The sequence below is a fragment of the Primulina huaijiensis genome, chromosome 2 (assembly GCF_012295235.1).
Source record: "Primulina huaijiensis isolate GDHJ02 chromosome 2, ASM1229523v2, whole genome shotgun sequence".
Classification (NCBI taxonomy): Eukaryota; Viridiplantae; Streptophyta; class Magnoliopsida; order Lamiales; family Gesneriaceae; genus Primulina; species Primulina huaijiensis.
The window spans coordinates 11,016,292-11,040,702 of NC_133307.1; positions in this window are offsets into that span (position 1 = coordinate 11,016,292).

Below are 24,411 nucleotides of genomic sequence, written 5' to 3' on the forward strand. Positions count from 1 at the left end.
GCAGCGGGAGAAAAGACCAGTTGAAAGCGAAAGGCAAACAGTTCAAGAGGTCAGGGAGTAGTTCGACGAGCTCCAGTGGATCACGACAGAGAGGTCCTGGTCATAGTACAGAATATACAGGTGTGTGTTGCAGCTCTTGTGGAGGTATACATGCTACTGAACAGTGTCAGGGCGTGATGGGTCGTTGCAATATCTACAGACAGCAAGGACACTTCGCCAGGGTTTGTCCACAGAAAGGGGTACAGCAAGCTCAGAGTGTAGGAGCATCTGGGTCACTAACTCAGCCTGAGAGGCAAGCTTCATCTGTTTATTCCTTTCAGCCACCCCTACACAGACCCAGCCCTGAGCCAAAGGTAGCCAGACAGTGAGCCAGCCTCCTAGACAGCAGGCTTGAGTATTTGCACTGACAGAAGAGCAGGCCCAAGATGCACCAGATGATGTGATCACAGGTAACTATTTTCTTTGCGGCTATCCTGCATATGTATTGATAGATACATGTGCATGTCATACATTTATATCAGAACGTTTTGCATTGATACATGCATTGCCTGTCGAGTCATTATGTGCCGTAGTGTCTGTTACTTCTCCGTTGGGAAGTGGTCTTATATCCGTGACTTCAGTTAGACAGTGTATGCTACAGTTCGAGGGTCACGAGATTGAGTTAGACTGTGTTGTTCTTGGGCTATCTGGTTTTGATTGTATTGTCGGTATTGATATGTTAACAAAGTACCGAGCCACTGTAGATTGTTACCAGAAGATTGTCAGGTTCAGACCAGAGATGGCTGACGAATGGAAATTCTACGGTAAGGGTTCCAGATCTCGGATTCCCTTAGTATCTGTTTTGACGATGACACGATTGTTACAGAGAGGAGCAGAAGGGTTTCTTGTCTATTCAGTAGATCTACTGAAATCGAGCCCGTCATTGGCAGATCTGCCAGTGGTACGTGAGTTTGCCGATATATTCCCCGACGAGATTCCAGAGGCACCTCCAACTCGAGAGATAGATTTTAGCATCGATCTCATTCCAGGTATTGTTCCTATATCCCGAGCTCCGTACAGAATGGCACCTAGTGAACTGAAAGAACTAAAAACACAATTAGAAGATCTTCTAGCCAAGGGGTATATCAGACCGAGTGTTTCTCCTTGGGGCGCTCCAGTGCTATTTGTGCGAACGAAAGACGGTTCGATTAAATTTTGTATTGAGTACCGGCAACTGAACAAGGCGACAGTAAAGAACAAATACCCATTGCCTCGTATCGACGATTTATTTGATCAGTTTCAGGGATCCTCTTTCTATTCCAAGATCGATCTGAGATTCGGATATCACCAGCTGAGAGTCCGAGATGTTGATATACCGAAGACAGCATTCCGAACCAGGTACGGACATTATGAATTTATTGTCATGCCTTTCGGTTTAACAAATGCTCCAGCGGTGTTTATGGGACTGATGAATCATGTCTTTCAGAAATATCTGGATGAGTTTGTAATTTTTTTTATCGATGATATTTTTGGTATATTCCAAGAATATGTTTGAGCATGCCGAACACTTAAGAATTGTGTTGCAGACGCTGAGAAATGAGAAATTATATGCTAAACTATCAAAATGCGAGTTTTGGTTGAGACATGTTGTCTTTTTGGGGCATATCATATCTGGAGACGGTATTTCTGTTGATCCAAGTAAAGTTGAAGCTGTAATCAGTTGGCCTAGACCGACTTCTGTGCCAGAGATACGCAGTTTCATGGGTCTAGCAGGGTACTATCGACGATTCATCAAAGATTTCTGCAGTATCGCGAGTCCGATTACACAGTTGACACAAAAGAATGCGCCATTTGTGTGGTCTGAAGCTTGTGAGTCTAGCTTCTTGGAGTTGAAGAGACGATTGACCAGTGCTCCAGTATTTACGATACCTTCAGGTACGGGTGATTTCGTTGTATATTATGATGCATCTCACAAAGGACTAGGATGTATTCTTATGCAGCGGGGACATGTGATTGCTTATGCTTCGAGACAGTTGAAGCCACATGAGACTCGTTACCCAATTCATGATCTTGAATTGGCGGCCATTGTATTTGCTTTGAAGATATGGCGACACTACCTCTATGGTGAGAAGTTTGAGATTTATTCTGATCACAAGAGTTTAAAATATCTGTTTTCTCAGTCACAATTGAACATGAGACAACGAAGATGTCTTGATCTGCTGAAAGACTTTGATTGCGAGATCAAGTATTATCCAGGAAAATCAAATGCAGCAGCAGATGCCTTAAGTCGAAAAGTATGTGCTTTATCCTTATCGACGATAGGTATTTCTAATTTGATTGAGAATTGCTGTTTGTCTGGATTAGTATTTGATACAGATTGTAGACCATTGCGACTTGCTGCGATTCAAATGGAACCAGATCTGATTGTTCGCATTAAAGAATCACAGAAAAATGATCAGAATGTTCAGAAGTCGATTCAGATGGTCGGATCGGGACATCACTCAGAGTATCAGGTACATGATCATGTTCTATATGTAAATAACCCTCTTGTGGTGCCAAATGTTTCAGATTTGAAACAACAGATTCTATCAGAAGCGCACTGTAGTCGGTTCAGTATTCATCTTGGTGGCAGAAAGATGTACAACGATCTAAAAACACAGTTTTGGTGGAAAAAGATGAAATCAGACATTGCAGAGTTTATGTCGAAATGTTTGAATTGCCAACAGGTGAAGGCCGAGAGAAAGAAGCCCGGAGGTTTACTTCAAAGTTTATCTATTCCTGAATGGAAATGGGATCACATTTCCATGGACTTTGTTACGAAGTTACCACGATCATCCCGGGGTTGTGATGCGATTTGGGTTGTGACAGACAGATTGACCAAATCTGCATGTTTTATTCCATACAGAATGACGTATCGATATGATCAGATGGCAGAGATATATGTCAGAGAAATAGTCAGATTGCATGGTGTGCCGAAGTCAATCGTATCATATCGTGATCCACGATTCACTTCACACTTTTGGCACAGTGTGCAGCAGGCTTTAGGTACGACATTGCACCTGAGTACTGCTTACCATTCCCAGACAGATGGAAAGTCAGAGCGGACTATCCAGACCTTAGAGGATATGCTAAGGGCTGTAGTGCTAGATTTTGGCACTAGTTGGCAAGATTCACTCCCTCTTTGTGAATTCTCGTACAACAACAGCTATCAGACGAGCATCGAGATGGAACCGTTTGAGGCTTTATACAGACAGAAGTGCAGATCTCCACGGGATTGGGAAGACCTCTCAGAAGTACCAGAGCTTGGGCCTGATATGATCCGAGAGATGACTGATAAAGTAAGACTAATCCAGAAAAGAATGAAGACAGCTCAGGATAGACAAGCCAAGTATGCGAATGTACGTCGTCGGCCATTAGTGTTTGAATAGGGAGACAGAGTATTCCTGAAGATCTCTCCTTTCAGAGGTGTTGTCAGATTTGGTAAACACGGTAAGTTGTATCCTAGATAAATCGGTCCGTACGAAATTCTTGAAAAGATTGGCGATCGTGCATATCGACTTGCTCTTCCTCCTTTTCTATCTGGGATACATGCTGTCTTCCATGTGTCGATGCTGCATAAATATATGCCTGATGCTTATCATGTCATTCAGCCTGACGGGGCCGAACTCGATGAGACTTTGAGTTATATTGAACAGCCAATTCAGATTCTTGATTGGAAAGACAAACAGCTCAGAACGAAGACTATTCTGCTGGTAAAAGTCCAATGGAGTCGTCATGGCACTGAAGAAGCGACGTGGGAGACAGAATCAGAGATGAGACAGAAATATCCCGAGTTATTTTCATGACGTAAGTATTTATTTAGCTTTTGAGTATATTGCTTCCTTTATAAGCTTTGATTAATTGCCTGAGATTTCGGGGACGAAATCATATCTTAGATGGGGAGAAATGTAATGCCCGAGATTTTATACTGTTAATCTTAGATGAGTATTTGATTGAATGAACTGATTATAGACAGAGCACGTCGAGATTGGATTGGAATTGTTGAGTTTTGAATATGTGTGAGGACAGAAGGACTCGCGCATATGCGCGGCTGGTGGGCGCGCATATGCGCGAGCTGTGTTGTTCCAAGATGTGCCGAGACGAAGGTCTCGCGCATATGCGCGACAAGAGGTATTTGTTCTTGTGATTATTGGGAACGTTTATTCACAACCGGATCGAAGAACGGTTATGATATGCGATTTTTGTATAAATTTCAGCATGTCGTGAGTTGAGTTATGTAGATTTTGAGATGATGGAATATATTTGGGATGATTATGAGTTATTGATTATTGATAATTAAGTTGACCGGTATCGCGAGATTACGCCGTTACGCCGTCGAAATATACCGAGATTGAATATTGATCCATATGTGTGTTCCTTTGAGTTAGAGGTTGATATGGTACATTTATACATGTCGTTGCAGATCTGTGTTGACATATTTGATATCGAGATTTCAAGACTTTGACTTATTCAACCGAAACTAAGACAAGAAATGTATAATTCATGTTGATTCGGGAAGATACAACTCGAGTTAGATTTGATTAAAGTTTCCCAAAATCACATACTAGATTTCTATACCTTGCTATGCTTGTGTTTTATCTTGATTTATTTACACGCATTGAGATAGGAGAGTGATTGGCAGATTTGCCAAACTTTCTAGATGTTCGGTGGTATCGAAGCATAGGAAAAGATCGAATCCGATTGTAGAGATTCGATACAGACATGACCGAAGTCTAAGAATAAGACGTACCGCCATCACGATTGGGAGAGTAGGTGGGAGACTTGTTACGTCTTATTCACACCGGGATCCCTAGACTTAGATATGAGTCGAGTCAAAGAATAATTGTCGAAGAGTCCTATCTGTATTCACCAATGTGTCATTCATAATTACTGATTCATGTGTTATGATTTTGTATTTAATTGCATGACATGCATGTAACATGTTCTATACTGGGATTTGTTCTCACCGGAGTATCCGGCTGTTGTTGTGTTTGTATGGGTGCATGACAACAGGTAGGACAGGATCAGGGTCACGCAGAGGATAAGAGAGCGAGGTTAGAGTTGTGATTACGGGCATAGCAGAGGAACTAGCAGTGTTTACATTTGATATATAATTTGTAATAAACTCTAGTTTGCACGATTTGAATGGAACCAGACGTGTATCTACTTTTGTTAAAATAAAATAAAGATGTCGTTTGTGTATGATTTATATACAATTGCTTTTGTTATTAAAAGCAAAATTTTGACCGACATTTTCTAGCAAAGATCCAATTAATCCCAAAGAAAATTGAGTCAGAGCCCGGGTCCCCACAGAAACTATTAAAACAAAGGCAAGCAATAGCTCGCTAGTCGCTATTACTTCATTCATTCGTTTTGTACACTTTATTTAGTGCTCGCTCCGGTACACTGTTGGGCTGGTTCCTCCTACTTGGCCTCAGGTACAGAAAGAATGTCCGCAGCTCCAACTTTGACAAGCTAATGAAAAGGAAAGGTTGTCATGCCTTAGGTGCATCTGTTTCCCAATGATATCATTCACCAGACCTCCCGTAGGGACTTGAATACTCCTTTATGGGTGGTAATCGGTAGATTAAAAAAAAAAAAAGAAACATTGGTCCAAGAGGAGGAGATCACGGGATATGGTTTTGTTGGTTCATACCATGAGAATTCTCTAAGCAGATAGTAATTCATCTGTCGAAATGCTTTCCGTAGCTCATGCTGTACAACCATCTGTAATTCTTATCCGCGCTTGTCGAGGTGGATGGGCATAGTTGAACATAGCATTTGTCGAAAAAGGTGCGAGGAGAAATGGAATTTTCATTCGTGACAATCTCATGCTGATCCGTCGATCTTGGAAAGCCAACTGGAGGCTAAACGCCCTCTGTTGTATTCAGAGTAGTCTCCCTCTCTTTTTATTTTTAAGGTAAGGTAAAGGGCCAAGCATGGGGGGTAGGAGCATCCAAAGATGCATATGAATCTAGAACCAGGGCTAGGTTTGGTAAGTAATCTTGAACAAAAGAAACAGCATACACAGAGGGCCGGAATCATTCCCTGCTAACGACTAAAAGACTATAATAGAGCTTTTAGCTAGCTTTTTTTCATGGGCAAGGTTGGCAGGCTCAACTCTAAAAATGCTCGAGACGCTCGAAATAAGTCCACGTTGATCGCGTTTTTATGGAGGGAAGTAGTGGAGTGGGAGAGGTAAAGATGGATGATAGAGAACAAAGGATGATAAAACTATTGTCAGTTCCAATCCTAGTAGCTAGATTGTTGCTGTCTTCTCTTTGGCAGTGGGATGGGGCAACTGTGAGGATTGCCCATTAACTTCCTTACCTGCACTGGTAGTTTAGTAAGGACTTCTTAGCTTGTTCTATTCCCTAGCAGCCCTTCTCATCGCGGGAGTTGGGATGGGGCGTTAACTAAGTACTAAAGCTGCTGGAGCGGCTGCCTTCATTGATTAAAGTAAAGGACCAGGGGTCTAGCGCTTTTGTTTTTTGGGAATACTTGCCTTTTCATTTTGAATATGGATATCAATGACTAAAGTATCTTCCCACGGGCGCCCGAAAGAAAAAGAAAGAGAGTTAGGTCCAAGAGTGAATTAGAGACATTATTTCATAGATGAAAGAAAAGAGGTCATTTGTTTAAGTCACAATCTTAGAGATCGAGAAGAGTCTGCAGTGAAAATTATCCATCTGATCGTACACCTTATTTTGATAGTAAATAACCCAAGCACTTGCACTGGCACAAAATATTTGCCTCGAGCACTCTTCACTCAACTAAGCCTTTCCCTTTCTCGGGATTAGGTGGTATGGGTAGGATTTTTTAAAAGAAAATTGATCCAAGGATTGTTCATGCACCCTTGCTACTTCCTAGTCCGCGATGAAATTGATATATTTAAATCTTTCATTGAAAGACGGAATTCAGAGATGGGCTTACTATATTATACAGTGGATTCATTACATTCCCCCTGAAGGAGATACCCAACTTCTTTTGCCTTTGTTTAGCCAACTAGTGAATGCCTGAGAAGGGGGGGCTCTCGTGCTTCACTGGATAAAAGTACTAGTCTACTGCTTTCAATACAACGAGACTTCTTCGATTGAGAATATACTTTGAGTAGATAGTAAGAATAAGGCATTTTTACTCTCTATGTGGTGGAATTTGAAGGAAGCAGAATATCCTTCGGTTTACCAGATGGTTAGTAGGCGGTATAGGTTAATTTTAAGGGAAAGGGTATAGGAATTCTCTTAAACAGAAGAAAAGTCCCTTTCATTGGTAGTAAGCCATGTTAGGAGGGGAAATGGGTATATAACTCGAATCGATTGGATCAAAGGGCTTTTTTCCCCATGAGCTAGAATATTAAAGAAAGAATGTTGTGCTAGAGTAGGTGCCCGTTGAGCCAAGTGTTGGCCGAGTGTTCACATTGAAACTCTATTTTTAAACAATCTTTATTTTAATAATATTTGAAATTATTGTTTTGGCACATCTTTATCTGTATACCAATGCTAGTCACATAGATAAAGTCCTTGAATATACAAATAGTAGAAAAAATATGAGATGCTCATATGATGAGTATCATGAAGCCCATATTTGGAATACTGTATATTCCAAACAGTTCCTAGTCGATTCAGCCACCGCTAAGAAGGATATAGGCCGCTCAAGTTTGAGACTAGTATCTGCAATGTGAGTACCATGTTTCATTGGTAGGGGACATTGTGATGTCCGAGCATGCAGGTAGGTGCTCCTGGTATAGTGCACTGAACAACCCTCCATAAAGAAATTTCCAAGTAGTTCTCACTTATCGAGTGGAAACGTCCTAGTTTATGGTTGAACACCATTAGTCCTTATGACTCGGGACAACATTGAGACTCTATATTCAAGCATTGCACTTTGACTTGTTTACCGACTCATATGGGGTCATCAGGTGGCAAGGTTGGGCGTTTTGTCGAAACATATAGGAGTCGATGCATTGTAGTCGGGGATTCACCGCTTACCATCGGGTATGGATATCCTACGTGTATGTAGTATGAAATCTCTGATAAGAGTGTTTGTGGTAATTATGAAAGGGGTTTCATAGAATACACCATCGATGCAATTATGACATGACAAATAGTATCGATTCTTTGACAGCTCTCGATATACCAATAGTTGTCGAATCGGTCAGTATATATGAGTTGAAGGGACCGTACTGTACGCTAATCATAATATGTTTGTTCTTGCAGACACTATCAATTGATACCTAGGGAATCATGTAAGCGATGCTGCTAGGCGTTTAACATGATTGGTTGAATACTAAGGAACTTAAGTTCTGACGTTCTTATTATCAAGGAGTTGATAAGTAAGAATGGAGCAACTGTGGTATGCTCATATAAGGAAATGTTTAGTCCCGAATCACATTGAGATGTGAACCCACGGCTAGTTGTATCATTGAACCATTGAGGGTCACACAAGTGATAGAACGAAACAGATCTGAAAGCAGAACGAAAGAATAATTAGATCTGATAATAGAACGAAGGATAAACTTACTCGAATTCAATGAACCTAAGCTCTGATACCAAATGATACGAATCCACCTGCGTAAGAAAAAGAAAACACAATTAAATATGAATCGCGCCCTCAATTCAATAACGAACAAGGATCTAAGTTGTTGTCCCGATCTTTTGAATAAAGTATGGTTTGTGATATTCACCTCTAAATTAGAAAACTTAGCAACAAATATTCAAGATAAAACAATTGAGAAACAAACGAACCTTCAATAGACAAACGACACAAGAACGAATCTTTATAAGTTTGAGTTTTGATGAAAAAGCAAGCAAAGCCTTGCAAAAGTTTGAGAAAAAAACTCAAAAAGTTTGTATAAAACTCAATAATAATGAAATTGTCTTCAAAATTTCGTCCAAATATGTTTCAATAATTAGGAGATATCACAAATCTAGTTTCCCAAAAAAATAAAACCCTAAAAAAGGAAAAATTCTCACCCAAACCGCCACGTACACGGACCCCGTGTAGACGTCCAGATCTGGGTCCGTGTAGGCACTGTGAGGTACACGGACCCCGTGTACAGGTCCGTGCTCGGGTCCGTGTACACTCTGGATTTCTTCATTTTCGGTTGTAATGGACACGGACACCGTGTACAGGTCTGTGTAGTCTCGGTCCATCAAAAGTCACTTGAATCATGTTCCTTTGGCCCTCACACGTACTCCGATGCATCACGAAGCCTTCCGCACTCTGCACCTCACTTGCAAGTCCTTCTCTTTTGCTCATAAGTCCATGCAACGCTTCCTTGAACTTCTTCAGTCATCCCCTCGTAATTGCTCCCTCCGGAAATTCTAAAGGATCCCATGCTTTCCTTAGAGCTTGACCATCCGTGTTCGCATCATCCTCCCCTTCTTGAAAAGGATTTGTCCTCAAATCTCACTCATCACCTACATCAAACAATGAAAGATCACTAACATTAAAAGTAGAACTGACGTTATACTCACCTAGTAGATCAAGTTTGTAGGCATTGTCATTGATCCTCTCGAGGACTTGAAATGGTCCATCACCCCTCGGTAGTAGCTTTGAACGTCGCTTCTCAGGAAACCTTTCCTTCTTCAAGTGTAGCCACACCCAATCTCCCTTCTCAAATATCACCTTCTTCTTCCCTTTGTTGGCTTGCTTGGCATATTGCTCATTTCTCTTCTCAATGTTGGCCTTGACCTTTTCATGCAACCGCCTAACAAATTCAGCCTTCTTTTTGCCGTCCATGTTCAACCTTTCACTCACAGGTAAAGACATCAAATCCAACAGAGTCAAAGGATTAAAACCATACACAATCTCAAATGGCGAATAACTAGTAGTAGAATGCATGCAACGGTTATAAGCAAACTCAAAAAATGGTAAACATTCTTCCCAATTCTTTAAGTTCTTTTTAAGAATAGCACGCAAAAGTGATTCTAAAGTTCTATTCACAACTTTAGGTTGTCCATCCGTTTGAGGATGACACGTAGTAGAGAACAACAATTTTGTGCCAAGTTTAGCCCACCACGTTTTCCGAAAGTAACTTAAAAATTTAAAATCACGGTCGGAAACAATAGTCCTAGGCATGCCATGGAACCTAACGACTTCTCTAAAGAAAAAAATCCGCAATGTGAGAGGCATCATCAGTTTTTTGACAAGCAATAAAATGTGCCATCTTAGAAAATATATCAACAACAACAAATATCGAATCCCTCCCCTTCTTAGTCCTAGGAAACCCCAAAACAAAGTCCATAGGAATGTCAATCCAAGGCTCGCTAGGAACAGGAAGTGGTGTATACAATCCATGTGGGTGTGTCCTAGACTTATCTTGCTTACAAGTTATGCACTTATCACAAACTCGCTCAACATCACGCTCTATATGTGGCCAATAAAAATGTTCATGCAAAGCATTCAAGGTTTTTGCCACAACAAAATGTCCCATCAAACCACCCCCATGTGCCTCCCTAACAAGTAATGTTAGAGTAGGTGCACGTCGAGCCAAGTGTTGGCCGAGTGTTCACAATGAAACTCTATGTATTAATAGTCTTTATTTTAATAATATTTGAAATTATTTTACTGGAATTTCTTTATCTGTATACCCATGCGAGTTGCATAGATAAAGTCTTTGAATATACAAATAGTAGAAAGAATATGAGATGCTCATATGATGAGTATCATGAAACTCATATTTAGAATACTGTATATTCTAAACAGTTCCTAGTCGATTCAGCCGCCGCTAAGAAGGATATAGGCCGCTCGAGTTTGAGACTAGTATCTGCGATGTGAGTACCATGTTTCATTGGTAGGGGACATTGTGATGTCCGAGCATGCAGATAGGTGCTCCTGGTAGAGTGCACTGAACAACCCTCCATAAAGGACTTTCCAAGTGGTTCTCACTTATCGAATGGAAACGTCCTAGTTTATGGTTGTACACCATTAGTCCTTATGACCCGGGACAACATTGAGACTCTATGTACTAGCATTGCACTTTGACTTGTTTACCGACTCTCATGGGGTCATCAGGTGCAAGGTTGGGTGTTTTGTCGAAACATATAGGAGTCAATGCATTGTAGTCAGGGATTCACCGCTTACCTTCGGGTATGGATATCCTATGTGTATGTAGTATGAAATCTCTTATCACAGTATGGTGGTAATTATGAAAGGGGTTTCATAGATTACACCATCGATGCAACTACGACATGACACATAGTATCGATTCATTGACAACTCTCGATACACCAATGGTTGTCGAATCGGTCGGGATATATGAGATGAAGGGACCGTTCTGTACGCTAACCATAATAGAATGGTTCTTGCAGGCACTATCATTTGATACCTAGGGAATCATGTAAGCGATGCTGCTAGGCGTTTAACATGATTGGTTGGGTACTATCAGACTTGAGTTCTGACGTTCTTATTATCAAGGAGTTGATAATTAAGACTCTATGTTTTTAAATAAAAAAAAATATTTTTAAGTTGGCCGGAATCCCGCGACGGAGCTCCGACGACTGCGATGACGACTAGGGTTTCCAAAAGTGTTTTGGATTATCTAAGTGTCGTGGGCCTTGAAGTTGTTGGGCCATTAGATGGCTAACATATTTGTGAAATTTAAATGGTCCAAAATGTTTTTGGTGAAAAATGATTTTTTGGGCCCTTAAGTTTAAATTTACAAAAGTTGCAAATATTTTCTCATAAAATAAATAATTGAAGTTGGACTTTAATTATTTATAGTAAATTATGATTTACAAGAAATTCGGTTATAAATAAATTAATTGGAAAGTAGACAAAGGGGTTTGTATACTTTGTTAATTTAGTTTATAATCGTGGCGGTTGGTGATTGGATCAAGATATATAATATTGCATCAATTGATTATTGTGATAATTAATTGATGGTGTATGATATGTGATATTATGCATGAAGGATTATCAAAAGCCCAAGCCCAATTTGCTAGGTGTAATCTAGGATATTTTGTGTTGAATGATTGTAATAATTATCAAATTTAAAGTGGGCTTGGTTTATGGTCCGTTCCCAGCCCCCATGAGATGCATCCCTATTTGACATGGATATTTATTTGTAAATATTAGTATAGTGGAAGATCAAGATTGGAAGATGGTGGCCTTGATGATTATGAAGATCGAACACATGTAAATATTGGAAGCTTATGTAAAAGTTGCATTTGCATCCCATGCATTTCCCTAGGATTGGACCTTGGCACGTGTTTAGATCACAAAGGCCATTAGTTTTGGGGCGATTGATCATCCTTGTTTTGTTTACTGTTTATAATATATGCATGATATGTTATAAATAATAAGTATGTGCGTTATTATTATGATAATAACAAAATAGCATGAATCCGGCAAACATATGATCAAACATGGCGAGCTTTTAAATAAAATTAATGATGAGACCTTTCAATATTAAAAAACCCTCATTTTGAATAAGATTCAAAATTAATATCAAGCCCGAAAAGGGGAATTATAAAGTTGTTTATAATTTCCATGTCTTCCATCGACAATGGGTGCATGATGAACGTTACCCGTATTCCGGGCTTGGCTCATATTATTGGGGGGGCCTTGGACACCGGAAAGCTGTGACATCCATTGACATTGTGATGTGAACTACGTGGAACTCCCATGATTTCGGCTCATATTATTGAGGGAACTCATGGCGACCGTCCATTAAGGTTCAACATCGATGGGTAAGGCTTGACACGTAAAGATGAACGATGTAATATTATTGGGTCCTAATCAAACGTGAGACAAAAGTTTACGTAGAGGGTTGCATGGAGATGCAATTGGAAACTACCTTTTAGGAATTGTGATGGGCTGATATTATTCGGGATCATAATTCGCTAATTGGACCTTGCGTACCTACTGAAGAAAGGAGTTCCTGTTTTCACTAGAGGGTAGTGAAAGATGTCAAAACAGTGGGAATAAATATTTATAAAGTAAAAGTCCATACTTTATATCTTACCAAATTTTTTAAAATAGTCATTAACATTTATCTGTTTTACTTTTCAGTACAAATTTGACAATGTCTTCGATTCGAAATCCGCTATCTACAATACTCGAAAAACACATATTAACTGGACCTAATTACCTAACTTGGCTAAGAAACCTGAAAATCGTCTTGAATTCGGAAAGGATAGCATATACACTTACTGAGTCGCCCCTTGTTGAGGCTCCGACTGGCTGCACTCCTGAGGAATTGCAGACTTACAAGGATTGGTGTGACCATGACTTGAAAGCCAAGTGTTATATGCAGACTTCTATGAATGATGAACTGCAGAGGCGTTTTGAGGATGCAAAGAGTGCTGCTGACATTCATTTACATCTCAAAGAGCTCTTTGGAGAGCAAACACGACCTCTTAGGCATGCTACCGTCAAGGAGCTGATCACTTTACGCATGCGAGATGGGGCCTCAGTCCATGAGCATGGCCTAAAGGTGATTGGGCTCGTGGACAATCTCGTTCTCATGGATCTGATGTTGCCTTCGGAGTTGACCACCGACGTGTTGCTCTTATCGCTGCCTAGCTCATTTGATTCTTTTGTGGTGAATTTCAATATGAACAAGATGGAACCGACCCTTGAGGAATTGGTGAATATGCTTGTTACCTTTGAGTTCACAATCAAGAAAGAGAAGTCGGTTCTTTATGTGGGCTCTTCATCTGGTACGAAGACTGGTCCACCTAGGAAGGGAAAGAAGCGTTCTTTCCAACGTTCCAAGAAGAACGTGCCCTTGAAGAGGCAAGCTCCGAGTCCCTCTGTGGTAGCCACGCTAGTGAAGGCTGACAAGATTGTTGACATCTGTCATCACTGCAAGAAGCCTGGACATTGGAGGCGTAACTGCAGGGAATATCTTGCCCAGAAGAGTTCTGAAAATGGTATGTTCTAATCGAAGTAAATATTTCAATTAACTCTACTTCTTGGGTATTAGATACCGGCTGTGCCTCACATCTCTGTAATGAGTTGCAGGTGATGGGAAGAAGTAGGAGACTAAGGGAAGGTGAGACCTTTTTGAGGATGGGAAATGGAGCAAGAGTTGCTGCCAAGGCTATTGGAGATGTTAACTTGATTTTGAACAATGATTTTAAGTTAGTTTTAAGAGATGTTTTGTTTGTACCTGATTTGATGAAAAACATTATTTCTATTTCTATGCTTGATAAAGATGGATATTCTTGTTTATTTAGCAAAGGTGTTTGCAACATTTACAAGAATGAATGTTTGATTGGTACTGGAGAACTTGAAAACGATCTCTACAACTTAAAATTGAAAGATATTCCACTAAACAATGTCCAAGCTATAACAACAACAAACAAGCGAAAACAAGATACTCTAAATTCGGCACAATTATGGCATGCTCGATTAGGACATATTTCCCTAAGAAGGATGAACAAGCTAGTGAGAGTGGGCATGTTTGATATGTCTGATATTAATGCTTTCACGACTTGTGAATCCTCTCTGAAAGGAAAGATGACCAAAATTCCCTTTAAGGGCCATGTGGAGCGAGCCAAAGGGTTATTGGATTTGATCCATACCGATGTGTATCTGATGCCGATTCATACAAGTGGCTTGAAGCAATGGAATCTGAGATGAATTCCATGCATTCGAACCAAGTGTGGAACCTTGTGGATCCATCCGAGAGAACCGTTACCATAGGGTGTAAATGGATTTACAAGAGGAAACTTGGGGCGGATGGGAAGGTATTGACCTTCAAGGCGCGGTTGGTGGCAAAAGGATATACTCAAAGACAAGGAGTTGACTTTGAGGAAACCTTTTCTCCAATTGCAATGTTCAAGTCGATAAGGATATTGCTAGCCATAGCTGCATGGTATGACTATGAGATATGGTAGATGTATGTCAAAACAGCCTTTCTTAATGAGGATATTAAGGAAGAGATTTACATATCTCAACCTGAAGGATTTACATCTATCGGAAGTGAGCATATGGTATGCAAACTTCAGAGATCTATTTATGATCTAAAGCAGGCATCTAGGAGTTGGAACCTCAGATTCGACAGTACAATCAAAGAGTTTGGTTTTACTAAGAATCCTGAGGAACCTTGTGTGTATAAGAGGGTCAGTGGGAGTGCTGTGACATTCCTGGTGCTTTATGTTGATGACATTCTACTCATTGGGAATGATGTAGGAATGTTGCAATCAACTAAAATATGGTTAGCAAGTAAGTTCTCGATGCAGGACTTGGGTGAAGCTTTTTTTGTATTGGGAATACAGATCTATAGAGATAGATCGAGAAGATTGCTTGGTCTCACCTAGTCCACATACATTGATACCATCGTGAAGCGGTTCTCGATGGATGATTCCAAGAGAGGACATCTACCAATGTGTCATGGCGTGTCTTTATGCATCTACGATTGGTAGCATCATGTATGGAATGATATCTATACATGCTGACGTGAATTTCGCACTAAGTGTAGTGAGTAGATATCAATCGAACCCCGGTCTTCCACACTGGAAAGCTGTGGAAGACATCCTTAAGTATTTGAGAAGGACCAATAAGTTGTTCTTGGTCTATAGGGGTGGAGAACTGAAATTGGAAGACTATACCGACTCTAGCTTCCAAAGCGATATCGATGACTCGAAGTCAATCTCCGGGTTCGTATTCATGCTCAATGGTGCTGCTGTCTCTTGGAAGAGTTCCAAGCAAGACAGTACTGTGGATTCCACCACTGAGGCCGAATACATTGCTGCATCAGCTGCAGCACAGGAGGCTGTTTGGATAAGGAATTTCGTCCAAGAGTTGGGCGTCATTCCTAATGGAATTGCTCCTGTCCCGGTGTTTTGTGACAACACGGGAGCTATAGCTCAAGCAAAGAAGCCAATGTTTCATTAGAAGTCCAAACATGTATTGAGTACCACATCCTCCGAGAGATTGTGGAAAGAGGAGAAGTGTCGATTGACAAAGACGGCTCCGCAGATAATGTTGATGATCCGCTAACTAAGCCTTTATCTGGACCATTATTCGAGAAGCATCACGAATCGATGGGTTTGAAGCATTTGGGTAGTTGGCTCTAGTGCAAGTGGGAGATTGTTAGAGTAGGTGAACGTCGAGCCAAGTGTTGTCCGAGTGTTCACAATGAAACTCTTTGTATAAACAGTCTTTATTTTAATAATATTTGAAATTATTGTTTTGGCACTTCTTTATCTGTATATCCATGCTAGTTGCATAGATAAAGTCCTTGAATATACGAAGAGTAGAAAGAATATGAGATGCTCATATGATGAGTATCATGAAACTCATGTTTGGAATATTGTATATTCTAATCAGTTTCTAGTCGATTCAGCCGCCGCTAAGAAGGATATAGGCCGCTCGAGTTCGAGACTAGTATCTGCGATGTCAGTACCATGTTTCATTGGTAGGGGACATTGTGATGTCCGAGCATGCAGATAGGTGCTCCTGGTAGAGTGCACTGAACAACCTTCCATAAAAGACTTTCCAAGTAGTTCTCACTTATCTAGTGGAGACGTCCTAGTTTACGGTTGTACACCATTAGTCCTTATGACCCGGGGCAAAATTGAGACTCTATGTGCTAGCATTGCACTTTGACTTGTTTACCGACTCTTAGTGGGTCATCAGGTGGCAAGGTTGGGTGATTTGTCAAAACATATAGGAGTCAATGCATTGTAGTCGGGGATTCACCGCTTACCTTCGGGTATGGATATCCTATGTGTATGTAGTATGAAATCTCTGATCAGAGTATGGTGGTAATTATGAAAGGGGTTTCATAGATCACACCATCGATGCAACTACGACATGACACATAGTATCGATTCATTGACAACTCTCGATATACCAATGGTTGTCGAATCGGTCGGGATATATGAGATGAAGGGACCGTGCTGTACGCTAACCATAATAGAATTGTTCTTGCAGGCACTATCATTTGATACCTAGGGAATCATGTAAGCGATGCTGCTAGGCGTTTAACATGATTGGTTGGGTACTATCAGACTTGAGTTCTGACGTTCTTATTATCAAAGAGTTGATAATTAAGAATGGAGCAATTGTGGTATGCTCGTATAAGGACATGTTTAGTCCGAATCACATGGAGATGTGAGCCCACGACTAGTTGTATCAATGAACCATTGAGGGCCACACAAGTACTAGCTTTCTAGATCCCGTTGAGAAGTAAAATAGTTCAACGTATTGAAAAGCTTATAAAGGAGTTTATAAGCATAAGGAAAAATGGAAGTATGACTTCTATAAGGGAAATGTAACTTTTAATTTGTGGAAGTGTTCGTAAATTAAAAGGTGGCCAAATAAATAATGTATTTGAAAATTGTGATTTTCATAAACATTATTATGGAATAAATTAAATTAATTCAACTATTGAATTAATTAAACACTAGTGGGCCTAGTAGAGTCCAAATAATTAAATTAATTCAAGTGTTGAATTAATTAAATAATATTGGGTCTTGTAGAGTCCAATAAGAAATAATTATTCAACTAGTGGGCTTGAGTAAAATCAAGTAAAGTTTAAATGGTCTCAAATGGGTTTGAGATATTTAAATAAAAGTCCATGGACTTTGTAATTGTTACAAGCCCAAATAATTTGCATGCTTGGGAGGTGAAAGGTTGGAGATAACATTTTCAATAAACAAGGCATGGCATGCACATGCTACTTTTCACTTTTTAACACACCAAGAAAATTTCCTCTGTAACGCCCCAGATTCGACGACTGTCCTCACTGTACCAAGACGAGTCTTTCCAGCGTGCTTATGTCCTCACTCACACGCACCCTGGGAAACTTCTCAGGAGGTCACTCATCCCAAAATTGCCCAAAGTCAAGCACGCTTAACTTTGGCGTTCTTATGTGATGAGCTACCGAAAAGAAGATGCACCTTCGTGATATGAGCAGTACAAATCAAATCTTTTAAGCCCTCTTCAACTATACAGTCCATTACATTGAACAGTCTCGGAATCCCTCTCATTCCCATGTGGGATCGGTTTATTCATGTTCCCTCCATCTAGAAGCCTGCCAGGAGCCGCTCATTGTCCGTGCAGCTAATGGCACCGGCGATCACCCCCAGCCTTCTTCGGCCCCGGGCCTCACATGCCCACCAGCTTCCGCTTGGTTTGTCCCCGAACCACACCGTACTAAGAGAGGTCGGCTCTGATACCAACTGAAACGTCCTGCCCTTTTTATTGCTTTAAAAGTACTAGAAATTTTTTTTTTCTCGATGATTTTTGGCCTTTACAAAAATATTTTTCTCTTTAAAATAAAACATCAACCAACTAGCATTTTTAGAAATCAATGAAATCGTCATAAAAATGCAATCGTCTACTGTTTTACCAACCCTAAAAAGCAATAATTTGAAAAGAATAGCCCATACTAAACCTCTCAAAAATCTCTCAAAACATTTAAATAGTCTTAAAATCTTTAACATAATTCTTGAGTCAAAAGTCGCAAATGCGGAATAATAGAAGCGCTGGTCCTCGGGTTGTATGCCATCAGTCCAGTCAAATCATTCGTCAAGACCTCCCTCAACCTCACTTGCATCCATCACACCTAGTGAGTCTAAAGACTTAACACACCACAATCTTTATAACAAATAATACATATAAAACCACATGCAACAGTGAAAAATACTTTTACGTAAAATAACTTTTCATGACATGCAAACATAAACTTTAACTTTTTCCTTTTCCTCAACATGACATGACATAAAACCTTTAACATGATCATGAACATTTTCCTTTTCCATTTCCTTTTTCTTTGTTTAATTCAGATCGTTAATTGTGACTTTCCTGACATTACATGACATGATCGATGGATCCATCTACATATAACCACAGTCAACTGGGCCCTGGCCTATCATGATTGAATAGACATACGATCGTCGGGGTTCCCTCGGGGGCCTTTTCCCATAAATGGGTTCCCTCTGGGCCTTTTCACCTCACGATATTCTCATTCATACCGTTACCACAAAACCGTTACCACATATTCGTAATGATGAAAATACAATCGTCGGGCTCCCACTGAGACCATAACCCTCACGACATCTCCAACATTATCGAATTAGTCACAATTACTTCACTTCCTTCAACATTTACATTCTCATCACTTTATAAAAATCATGCATAACATAACATTTTTGTTTTTGAAACCAAGCATGCAACATGTCTTTTAAATGTCTTCCTTAATTCATAAAAATCCCCTGGACATTTAAAAATCATAATTTAATCATGAACATCTCATAAAAATTCAGAAATAGTCATGATAACATAAAAATAGCATTTAGGGCCCTGCCATGACGTTTACTAATTTTTAGGTGTAAAAAGATTGTTTTACCCCTGGCCTCGACATTCTACGTTTTTGACTTTTTCCTTGATTTCTTGACTCTAACATGTCCCAAATAATTATTTAAGCTTACATGAATTTTTCCAACATTTTATTTAACTTAAATCAATGACTTTTAATTTATTCTTTAAATGAGACGTATTAATGTGTTTTAATCCTGAATTAAACCAATCCTTAATATAAATTTCCAAATTAAAAACTTAGACTTATAATAATTATTTAAGCTTAACCCTAATTTTTCATAATTTTATGAAGCATAAAACTAGGCTTTTCAATTAATTCGTTAATTAGCGTTTCGTGATGCGATTAAATCCCGATTAAATTCAAAACTCGTTATTTTAATCTCAAATTTTTAACATAACCTTTTTAGTATTTATTCTACCCTTCCAAGTCATGAGCCACACCCGTGGACCCATGGATTCAATTTTAGCTTTAATATTTTTGTTTTTGACACACTAACTAACCCATCGAGCCATCTCCCAATTTACTCGAGCCACTCCCAAGCCACCTCAAGTCAAAACCTAGCCAACCCACCTAGGGACCCTCCTGACCAAGACCAGCCCAAAACACCATCCCTGGCCCACTCAAAAACCTCCTGGAATTTGACCCAAAATCTGCACATGTGTGTGTATGGTGTTCTAGTTGCACTAGGACTCCTAGCTACCCTAGGACACTTCCAACCAAGCCCCCACCGAGCCAACCTCACCTAACCAACCCTAGACCACGCCCAGACCCGACCCAAGCCTAGCCCAGCCCCTGACCCAAGCAGCAAAGCTTCTGAATCAACAACAGCAACCTGCGCGTTCCTAGCTCCTCTTCATGTTGCTGCTGCCATCTAAGCGTGGAGGCTTCTACCCCAGCCACAACCGAGCCCAGCCCTTCCTAACCCTCCCTGGACCGCCTTGAGCCACTGCCTGACCCAGCCCAAGCCCTTGAACCACGCCGCGAACCTCCTGTCCGAGCACAGCAACCGCGCGCTGTCATCCCAGGCGCAAGGAATTAACTTCGCGTGGGACTCTTGCTCGAGCCACTACCAAGTCCTGTCCCTTCCTACTCCTCTCTGGACCGTCCTGAGGTACTAGCCAGACCACCCGGCCCAGCCCCTACCAAGCCACCCCCTGAAATCTCTCGGCCCCTCTTGATCATGCGTGGGAAGAGTCCTTTCTCTCAAGTACTCTTCTCCAGCCACTTAGCGCTAGTCCTAGCCATCCGAGGACCATTCCTAGGACTTAATCATGACCCCTTGGACCCAACCACCAGACCTGGTCGAGCCATCTTGCCCCATGCACAACCAACCTAACTTTGCACCTTGAAGGTCCCAAACAAAACTCACGGCCCTTTTGTTTCTGTTTTCTTCCTACGATTCCAGCCTAGTTTTCTTTATTGTTTATCATGTTTTTGGCTATAAACCATTCCCTAATAATACCCTATCCATGGCAGCCCCTTCAACAAAATAAAAACATGATTTTGGGAAGCAAAAACACAAGTTTAAGACACCTATGCATGTAGTTACGGAAATTCCATCTTGTGTGCCATGTTTTTCATGCAAAACAATTTTAAATAATTACTATGGTGTGAAAGATGAGAAAAAGAAGAAATATGGCGCGTCTTTGCGTTATATACGCACGAATAACCGTTGACGTCGAAGAACGGAGTGAAACCTTGGCTTGTAACCCTTTGAATCTTTCGAAATTCTCTCAAAATAATTGTGTGTGTATCGTGGAAGGGGGTGGGGAGAATTTCAGAAGTGGGGCGTGGGAATTGGGGTGAGGAGTGTAGGGTTTTTGGGTATTTATAATATTAATTAGCTAATTAATTACTAATAAATCTTTAGGCCTATTAAGCCATCTAATTAGGCCCATTAGTCTAATTAAAACATAATTAAAATATTAACAAAGTTTTTATTTTATTAAACATGTGAATTTATTAGCCGGGTTGCCAAAAAGTTCGTATTTTGGTTGAAAAACCAACACCGATAAAATTTATGTCCCGGCGTATAAAATCACCTCAAAACCCTATATTTTCAAAAATAACAAAAAGCAACACTCATATTTTAAATGATTAAAAACAATTATTTAATAAAAACATTTTACGTTTTCAGCCTTCGGTCCCCGTTCCTCGATCGTCCCTTGAATAATCTTTAAAAAATATATTTTAATGCAATCATGTAGAAAAATATATTTTAAAGATGTAAATATGCACAACATAATTAATTAATGCAATTAAAACATTTAATTAAAATACAAAAGAATTTAATAATTGCATGGACGTTGTTTGCGTGGACCTTAAAATTTTCGGGGCGTTTTGTAACGACCCATTACAGGCCCAGTGGACTGCCCATACAGCCCACTGCCCCGATCGACCCAAGGCTATCCCGATCTTGGGCTCCCTCAAGGGGCTTTTTCCCTCACGGGCTTTCCATAGGCGTCGTATGGGTTACTCATAGAACTCTTCAGCCCATGCACTGGAGCTAGCTCAATTGTACCAGACTTGTGCTGAGTATCTATATATTCATGTGATCTCAGGTTCGAGTCTGGGAAGGGTCGATCGGGGCAGTGGGCTGTATGGGCAGTCCACTAGGCCTGTAATGGGTCGTTACATCCTCCTTCTCACCACACCCCCATTTGCCAAAAATTCCAACACATATTCTCTCAATTTCTCTTCTTCTATTGTTGAGGAAAGAAAAGTCTTTTAATTGAAAATTCCTCTAATTTTTCTAGAGCAAAATTAGAGCGGATCAACCTAGTTGGTGGTGGGCCTAATTTTTGAAGCAATGAGAGCTTGAAGATTGTCTTGCCATTCAAGAGCTAAGGTGTTTACACCTTAGTTGGAGCCATAACATCAATCCTTGTGATTGATAGGTAAAAATTCTAAACACCCTATGTATGATATTTTGGTGTTTTCGTATTGGCTACACACTTAGTGGGTGCTCGGTTTTTCATGTTCTTGTTGAAACAAATTTTAAACTTCCGTTGCGCAACCGGGCACCGTAACCGATCCCCTTTCAAGTAATTCACGAATGCATGATTTAGGAATGCACAACCTATCTTCTCTAAATAAGAAACCGTTTTGCAAATAGAATTTTTCTTGTGGTCCATGCATACAAGTTTCAAACACACTCTTAAAATCCTCATCCAGCACATACAACTCTTTCACATGCTCAAATCCAAAAATTTTAGATTCTAAGGTAGAGATTAATACGTACCTCCGTGATAGTGCGTCGGCCACTACATTTTCCTTACATTGTTTGTACTTGTTTATGTAGGGGAATGTCTCAATGAATGCCACCCTCTTGGCATGCCGCTTGTTCAGCTTCTGTTGACCCTTAAGGTGCTTTAGAGACTCATGATCCGTATGAATCACAAACTCCTTAGGCCTCAAGTAGTGTTGCCACGTTTCAAGAGTCATCACAAGCGCATAGAGCTCCTTGTCATATGTTGGATAGTTCAGCGTTGCTCCATTAAGCTTCTCACTGAAGTATGCCACCGGCCGCCCTCTTGCATCAACACTCCACCAATACGTACACCTGAAGCATCACATTCAATTTCAAAGGTATTAGCAAAATCAGGTAAAACAAGTAAAGGAGCATTAATTAACTTTTGCTTAATAAGATTAAAAGAATTTTCTGGCTCCTCGCCCCAATGGAATGGGACGTTCTTCTTGATCACCGCCGTCATTGGTGCTGCCAGTGCGCTAAAATCTTTTACAAACCTCCTATAGAAGCTTGCAAGACCATGAAAACTTCGAACTTGACCAACAGTAGTAGGTGTTGGCCAATCTCGAATGGCACTTACCTTGTCGATCTTCATCCACTTGTATACCGTGTGAGCTTACCACAAAACATAAAGACAAGTTTACTTGTACAAAAATCACATTTCTTTAAGTTAGCATACAAATTTTCAGCCCTTAGTGTGATTAGTACAAGTCTCAAGTGATTAACATGCTCAACCAAGTTTTTGCTATACACTAGGATATCATCAAAAATCACAACAACAAACTTTCCTATGTGTGCACGCAAAACATGATTCATTAACCTCATAAAGGTGCTAGGAGCGTTAGTTAAGCCAAAAGGCATGACCATCCACTCATATAACCCGTATTTGGTTTTAAAAGCAGTTTTCCACTCATCACCTTCTCTCATTCTAATTTGGTGATAACCACTCTTCAAGTCAATTTTACTAATGACACATGCAACATGCAATTCATCTAACATATCTTCTAGTCTAGTTATGGGATGCCTATACTTAATGGTTATGTTATTGATTGCCCTACAATCTACACACATACGCCATGAGCCATCTTTCTTAGGAACTAGTAAAACATGTAAAGCACAATGAGACATGGACTCACGCACGAAACCCTTATATAACAACTCACTTACCTGCCGTTGAAGCTCCTTGGTCTCCTCCGGGTTGTTCCTAAAAGCTGGACGATTTGGCAATGCACTCCCGGGCACAAAATCACTTTTGTACTCAATTCCCCTCAATGGTGGAAATCCTTGCGGTAGCTCCTCCGAAAATATATCGTCATATTCCTGCAAAAGTGAAACAACAATCCTCGGAAGGGTCCCGACTATATCACTTGTGTTAAAGAGGATCTCTTTATAAAGAATCAAAACAAGTAGTTCATGTGTGTGCATCAAATGTTTCAACTCACCTTTTTGGGCCATATATTATTTCTTTTTGGCCTCTTTCCTCTTATTTTCTTTCCTCTCATTTTCTTTCCTCTCATTTTTCTTTTGTATGACCGTCTCACTCTTTTGATCACTCTTTTTTTCGGCCTCTTCTCTCTTCTTTTTTTCAAATGGTCCTCCAACACTTGCTTTGCGGACAAAGGAAGTAATACAACGGTTTCCTTCTTCAATGAAAAGGAGTACCTATTCTTGAACCCATCATGTGTCACCCGCCTATCATATTGCTAAGGTCTACCCAGCAAGATATAACATGCATGCATGGGTACCACATCACACAAGATCTCATCCACATATTTCCCAATAGCAAAAGGCACTAGCACTTGTTTTGTAACCTTCACCCCCGCACAATCATTCAACCATTGAAGCCTATATGGTTGAGGGTGCT